This window comes from Palaemon carinicauda, chromosome 23 (assembly GCF_036898095.1).
Source record: "Palaemon carinicauda isolate YSFRI2023 chromosome 23, ASM3689809v2, whole genome shotgun sequence".
Lineage (NCBI taxonomy): Eukaryota > Metazoa > Arthropoda > Malacostraca > Decapoda > Palaemonidae > Palaemon > Palaemon carinicauda.
Genome location: NC_090747.1, coordinates 90868523 through 90876022, shown reverse-complemented (window position 1 = coordinate 90876022; position 7500 = coordinate 90868523). Strand labels below are relative to the sequence as shown.

The 7500-nt window shown below is 34.2% G+C and overlaps 2 protein-coding genes across 2 annotated transcripts in view; one reads left to right on the top strand and one right to left on the bottom strand.

Moving 5' to 3' along the window:
* The window catches only part of LOC137617228 (polynucleotide 5'-hydroxyl-kinase NOL9-like), a 114921-nt gene extending 107556 nt beyond the window's left edge, over positions 1–7365 (bottom strand). Inside the window, exon 1 of the mRNA XM_068347168.1 lies at positions 7347–7365. The gene's annotated coding sequence lies outside the window, so the exon portion shown is untranslated. The remainder of the gene's footprint in view (positions 1–7346) is intronic.
* LOC137617229 (D-aspartate oxidase-like) overlaps positions 7270–7500 on the top strand; it is a 32447-nt gene continuing 32216 nt past the window's right edge. The window contains exon 1 of the mRNA XM_068347171.1: positions 7270–7382. The gene's annotated coding sequence lies outside the window, so the exon portion shown is untranslated. The remainder of the gene's footprint in view (positions 7383–7500) is intronic.

Genomic DNA, 7500 nt, shown 5'->3' with positions numbered 1-7500 from the left:
CGCTGGGAGGGTGGAGGCCCCCTTCTCACTGGCAGGGCGGGGCCCCCACTGGCAGGGCAGGGTTCCCCCCTTCCCGCTGGCAGGGTGGGGCCCCCACTGGCAAGGTAGGGTTCCCCCCTTCCCGCTGGCATACTGGGGTTCCCCCCGTACCGCTGGCAAGGCGGGGCTACCCCCTTCCCGCGGCCAGGGCGAGGCTCCCCTCTTCCCGCTGGCAGGGCTCCTCGTTAAAAAATCTAAAAAATACTGTATATATATATACATTATATATATATATATATATATATATATATATATATATATATATATATATATATATATATATATATATATACACACACACAGATATATATGTATATAATATATATATATATATATATATATATATATATATATATATATATATATATATATATATATACATACATAGTTTTCGTAAAGTTTGGAGTATTGGCAGTAGCCTACAAGACACAGATCCCGATATAGCAGGGATAAATTGACTCTCAAAGGGCATATGACAAGCAATAATCTAAAAAAAAAAAAAAAAAAATATTGATGCTGGAATTTTCAGCTCAGTTTGAGGGCTCTATGAGGGTTGGTTCTTCATGTCGTTTTCTCCGGTAGTAGGGTGAAAACTCTTAAACTGGACTTTTGAATCTTCTCAGGAATGGGTTCAGTCAAACGAGGGACTAATTTCAGGAAATCATCTTTACAGAATCCAAATTCTTCCATGTAGATTCCAACTGTGCTTTGAACTGATCCAGTTCCATAAACTTCATTCACCAGCTGATCAAAGTTGTCTCGGTCGCCATGAAACACTGTTCCTTCAGGTTGATCCTTAACCACATCACTATTACTGATTACTGAAACACTTTCAACTATGTATATGCCAGGACTGTTTCCAATTCAAAAGAAAAAGCATAGAACTCATACCTAGTTTGTTTAGGAAAGTAGATGATTGTTTAGGTATGAAGAGATGGCGGAGTGTCATACATAGTAGGATAAGCGTTTTCCTCTTCCACTGTCCACCTGTTGCTGCTTTACACACATCTTGACTAACTGTTAGTACTAATATTCATTCTCGATCTGATGGGTCCCTCTTACCACACATTTGTGTAAATACAGATTGCATAACATAAGCAGGAATTTCTTGGTTGAGGGTTCACTCGAGAACACTATTCTATCTTATTTTTCTTCCTCTTGTTTTGTTAAAGTTTTTATAGTTTATATAGGAGATACTTATCTTAATGTTTTCACTCTTCTTAAAATATTCTATTTTCCTTTTTTCCTTTCCTCACTGGGCTATTTTCCCTGTTGGAGCCTCTCGGATTAGAGCATCCTGCTTTTCAAACTAGGGTTGTAGCTTAGCTAATAATAATAATAATAATAATAATAATAATAATAATAATAATAATAATAATAATAACAAGGAACGTCACTAGATTTGGTGGGCCATAGAAGTGTCTTGCTTTCTTTAAAGGCATTGAGTAATCTGGTGTGAAGCTCAAGACTAACTTCGTTGATCAAGTCATCATCTCACAAATCACAAGCAGAAAGAACAATTGTTTTCAGTGATTCCAAAGATTTACAAAATATCAGTGTGTCTTTATATGGGGATGATCAGAAGTTGATGCTGTCTTTCATGTCAGAACAGTGTTCAATCTTTAACCTGAGATTGACTAGTTATTTCAAAAGCTTGTTCATTATTGCTATTGTTGCTTAGATTCTCATAATACACATTTCTAAATGACAAAGGTTTAGAACCCGAACTTTGTGAATAACTTCTTTTTTCTCTATAAATCTTTTCTTATCTGATGTTTCCTCAGTTTCCGTGATGGTGTAACACTGCTGAGGTATTCGTCTCACTAAAAACTGCTTGGGTCGGCACTCATGGAATTAGGTCTCCCTTGGAAATTAAAAACTGCTTGGGTCGGCACTCATGGAATTAGGTCTCCCTTGGAGATCTAGTAATCTCCAAGGGAGACCTAATTCCATGAGTGCCGACCCAAGCAGTTTTTAATTTCCAAGGGAGACCTAATTCCATGAGTGCCGACCCAAGCAGTTTTTAATTTCCAAGGGAGACCTAATTCCATGAGTGCCGACCCAAGCAGTTTTTAATTTCCAAGGGAGACCTAATTCCACGAGTGCCGACCCAAGCAGTTTTTAATTTCCAAAGGAGACCTAATTCCATGAGTGCCGACCCAAGCAGTTTTTAGTGAGACGAATACCTCAGCAGTGTTACACCATCACGGAAACTGAGGAAACATCAGATAAGAAAAGATTTATAGAGAAAAAAAGAAGTTATTCACAAAGTTCGGGTTCTAAACCTTTGTCATTTAGAAATGTGTTTAATGAGCCCGTGTTTTACATAAGGTAAGGCAATCTACACACACTCTCCCTTGCGAAAAGATCCTCTTATTATACATAGTAAATCTTCATCATTTAGTTAAATTTTCTTTTCTTCGATGTTTTTATACGCATCTGAGTGGAACTTCTGCAACCTATGTATATTACCAGTCCTTTACCTTGTCACCTTTACAAAATATACAGTATTTACCAAATATCACTATTTAACATCTTTTTTTGGCGACTTGTTCACTTACATTCAAACATTTATTTTTAAGCTTAACAATGTGCGGCGACCAATTCAAAAACACTCTCGTCGGCAACTTTCTAGATAAACTAGTAAATAAACAAATGAACAAATAAGTAGGAAAAATAATTAATCTTAACTTCGAACTACATTTGAACAAATATCTTTAGATTTTCTATAAAAAATTAAAGGAATTTGTCAGGAGAAAAAATCACCACTTGCTTATTTAGATTTATCGGTTTGAAACGGATAGAAAAGTTTTGGTATCTATTTAGATATAACGTAAACTTTGGCTAAAAAAAGCGTATGTAACAAGGACGTATTTATAATGCAATTTGTAATTACAGACTAGTTATTTTTTCCTGAGAGGACTTCGTTTGCAAAGAGAAATATGTTAAAATCAAGATTTTTTTTCGGTTTGTCTGTCTACATTTTGCATTACTTTAGAAAAACATATTATACTATTGAAATGTTTGCCTTGTACATATGTTTCTTGATATATTGCAATAGTTCCTGCAAAATTTCTTGAGAGTCTGAATATGTTTGACCACCCATACAAAGGCTTAATGTAGATTTATGTGAGGCAGAGTTGAGCGTATAGTGTGAAACAGGGGGTTTTGGTCCCCTTTGTGAGAACGGCCCGGAGTTGAGAGTGGTCGCTATATTCTTGACATAGCCCAAGACATAGGTTATCAGGCAATGTGAGTTAAACAGGTTATCAGGCAATGTGAGTTAAACAGGTTATCAGGAATTGTGAGTTAAAAAGGTTATCAGGAATTGTGAGTTAAAAAGGTTATCAGGAAATGTGAGTTAAAAAGGTTATCAGGAAATGTGAGTTAAAAAGGTTATCAGGAATTGTGAGTTAAAAAGATGCAGAATATATCCTGGGGTGGTCCTGGCACCCGGCCTAAAAGGATTACTAAATATTCTAAACACCATGCACACTGAGATACTTATATCAAGATTATGAACATGGAGTTTAATAAGCGTCAGGTTTTTCTCCATCAGATTCTGAAGTACAAACATGTGAACAATTTTCAAAGTACTACCAACCTGAAGTGCTTAAAATAAATTCCTTAGAAATAACCGGTCTCCAAAAATTTGAAAAGTAAACTTTCTTAAAATTTAATTCTTTTAACGATAATAGATGGGAGACTGCCTGTTTCTCAATTCTTTTTTAAATATTGGTTTCATCCTATAGCCAACAGGAAATAACTTCACGTTGCTTCTGGTCTCCCTTTGGACATATACTGTATACCAGAGAAATCAGTAGGTTAATATTACCTAATATCAAACCAAAAAAAGGTAAATTCCAGAGAAACCGATATCTTTAAAATCACTATTGATAGAAAGGTGATCAGAAATAACCAGGGTAATCTATCTAGGTGCCATGACCTCGACGTGGGCTGTCAATTGCCTCCACCTGGTTCTGTCTCTAGCTCTCTGTATAAATTGTCCAGCTGCTACATTCTCTTTTACATCTTCCAGTAAGGTGTCCAAAAACCAGGGTAATAAAACTAGAAAAATAAACACAAGTACCGTTAAAATGAAACGATACAATACGAACTGAAAATGCTAAGCTAAAAAGGGAGAAAAACATTGCTTACTACCTTGAAATTAAGTTCTTTAAAGCGCACCTACCCCTTGCCCCATTGGTACCATATTCTAGATAGCTTTTGTGCATTTGTTTACGCACTCTGGCCCAAAATTAGTTCTTATTCAAATATAATTCTGTTTTATCTATTGAAATCCTTGGAGTCTTGTTCCTTAAAAATAGCGTGACTTTATTCTTTTTCTTTTTTTCTGTGGTTTCACAAATCTCACTACAAGGAGGTAGCGCAACATATTGTCGGTAACTAGACAATATCAGCTTAGTTAGAAATGAAGTTTGTAATTTTAACACTGAAATGGATAACGCGGAGTCAAGCTGCCAACTAATCATAAAGAGTTCATCTGTAACATGACTGGTATGGAATGAACATCTTGGGGCCCCAATCTTCTTTGACTCTCACTATTCTCTCCCTCTCTCACCCCTTCTCGCTCTCACCACCCTCAAACTCTCTCTCTCTCTCTCTCTCTCTCTCTCTCTCTCTCTCTCTCTCTCTCTCTCTCTCTCTCTCTCTCTCTCTCTCTCTCTCCACAATAAACGATAAAAGATGGTGTCAAGTTTATATCCCCCACTTACATAAAACTCAATTTCAAACTAAATATCATTTTGAGAAACATTACAAGTTCCATTCTCTAGAGACATGACGTTCGTGAAGTGAATCTTTATCTCGCTAGGAGTTGGAATTGTTGAAAGACAAACAGGCAAGAATGGAAGTAATAATGTGGTTTCTGGAAGGGTTACAAGATTTCGGTAGCTTTGGATAAATGGATAAACTCCAGGAATTTGAACTAATTACGTTTAATAAATCCAAAGAAATATCTTGCAATTCCAAATTATAAAAGGGCTCAGTGCCTGGGCCCATACTCACCTCGACAGAACTCTCTCAAAAATTACGTTTTGGTCCAATTATTATTATTATTATTATTATTATTATTATTATTATTATTATTATTATTATCATTATTATTATTATTATTGCCTCCGCCAAGGAGGTCATGATTTTACCTCTGTCTATTTGTTTGTCACCAACCTAACTAAAAAAGTACGGGCGAATTTTGACCAACATACTACAAATATATTAAAAACGATGTAATCAGACCGAATCTCTCTCTCTCTCTCTCTCTCTCTCTCTCTCTCTCTCTCTCTCTCTCTCTCTCTCTCTCTCTCTCTCCTGAGAGTACTTTTTCTTTCATCGGTGGCTTGAACAAGACTAATGTCGAAATAATCTAATGTAGTTGTTAACGGAAGGAATTGTTAAGCTACAATACTCCAATAATTTCTACAAGATTTTTTCAGATTCATGATATATATATATATATATATGTATATTTATATATATATATATATATATATATATATATATATATATATATATATATATATATATATATATGTGTGTGTGTGTGTGTGTGTGTGTGTGTGTGATTCAATATTTGCAGTGGATATTCGAAACGTCAAATGATAAAACAGAATGAAATATGGCAACTCGATTTGTAAAATTTTAATGCTTTCACTAGCAAAAACACCCTGTTGCTGTCTTTGATTTGCTAAGGTTGGAGAGGGCTCCGCCCATTTCATAGTAGTAGTAAGAAGAGCAAAACCTTGTCTCTTTTGTCAGGGGAACAAAAGAGACATCTGACGAAAGATTTCCCCCTGAGTGTCGGCGTTCTTTTGATTCTAACTGTACCTCACGGAGTAAACCCTCTCACCAGGATACTGTACAACTCTCCCTGTATCCCCTACCCAATGGACGGGGAGAGACCGAATAGTCATACGTTCGACAATGTCGCTTACGTGGCAGGATATATATATATATATATATATATATATATATATATATATATATATATACTGTATATACATATATATATATATATATATATATATATATATATATATATATGTATACATATATACATATATATATATATATATATATATATATATATATATATATATATATATATATATATATATACATACACACACACACGTATATATATATATTTATATATATATATATATATATATATATATATATATATATATATATAGAGAGAGAGAGAGAGAGAGAGAGAGAGAGAGAGAGAGAGAGAGACTTAGTCTTTATTATATAAGGGATGGTGTTTACTGCTTTCGTTGAAGAAAGAAAAAAGACTTTGCTACCAAGTTTTTACTTTTCTTAATCTCCACTTCTTGAGTAGATAATAATAATAATAATAATAATAATAATAATAATAATAATAATAATAATAATAATAATAATAATAATAATAACGATGATGGCTATGAGGATGAAGAGGTTAAAAATAAAACTAATCTACGTACTTTATTTCTCTTAGTTCCGGAGTTTTCCTCAAAATATTTCTGCTTCGTTTTTTTTTTTTTTTCTTTTTTGTCCAAGTTATTCCTATTTGCTAGTAAAACAAGATATTTTTTAATGGTCCCAATATTCATCACAACAAATGTGTTATGCTTTCATATACAAATTTTGAAAATCTGTTTACTAAACTTTTATCCTAAATATTTTTCATCCTGATTTCGACTTCTTTTCGTAATCTTGCTCATGATAATTTCAAGATTTTCTTCGGCAGAAAATCCCACAGATATACAACCATCTTCAATCGATTTGACTAAATGTTTGGCAGCTCGACAGAAATTTATATTGTCAAACAACTACATAATTAATTGTTTCATTTCATATTTCGTCTCGAAGGCTTCTTCAACCAAAGATATCGTGTCAGTTTCTTAATTAAGCTGAATGAATTGCCTTATATCGTAAATAATTCTAAATAAGACCAAATGTATTTCTTCCAGGCTGAAAACTCGAACAATCACACACAAAAAAAAGGTATTGTGAAATGTTAAAAAAAAGGAATACTACTCTATGAATATTTCAAATAATAATTTCGCTAACTGTCCTTTTTTTTCGAAAAATAAATATTACCATAGTATGTGGATATGTTTAATGAAAACAAAAAGAGAGAGACATTATTTTCACCCTACACAAGTGGAAGTTCGCCAGAAACACCTGCATAAGTATTTAAACATTCTGTGCGTGATGTTTCTCTCTTACCATGTGTTGCCAATATTTACATTACCTGGTTTAAATTCCCAGTTTACTGAATACTTGATAAGATATCTCACTTTCATAACTATCCCGGTGCGTTGATATCTTGAGAGGTGAGTGCTAAACAAGAAACTGTTTTGTTCTCCGATATGACTAGTTATTTATAACTACGAGTCTACGACACTTGCAGGCAACCGGCCAGAGAGCCTGCTAGTTTATCATTTGTTTTTA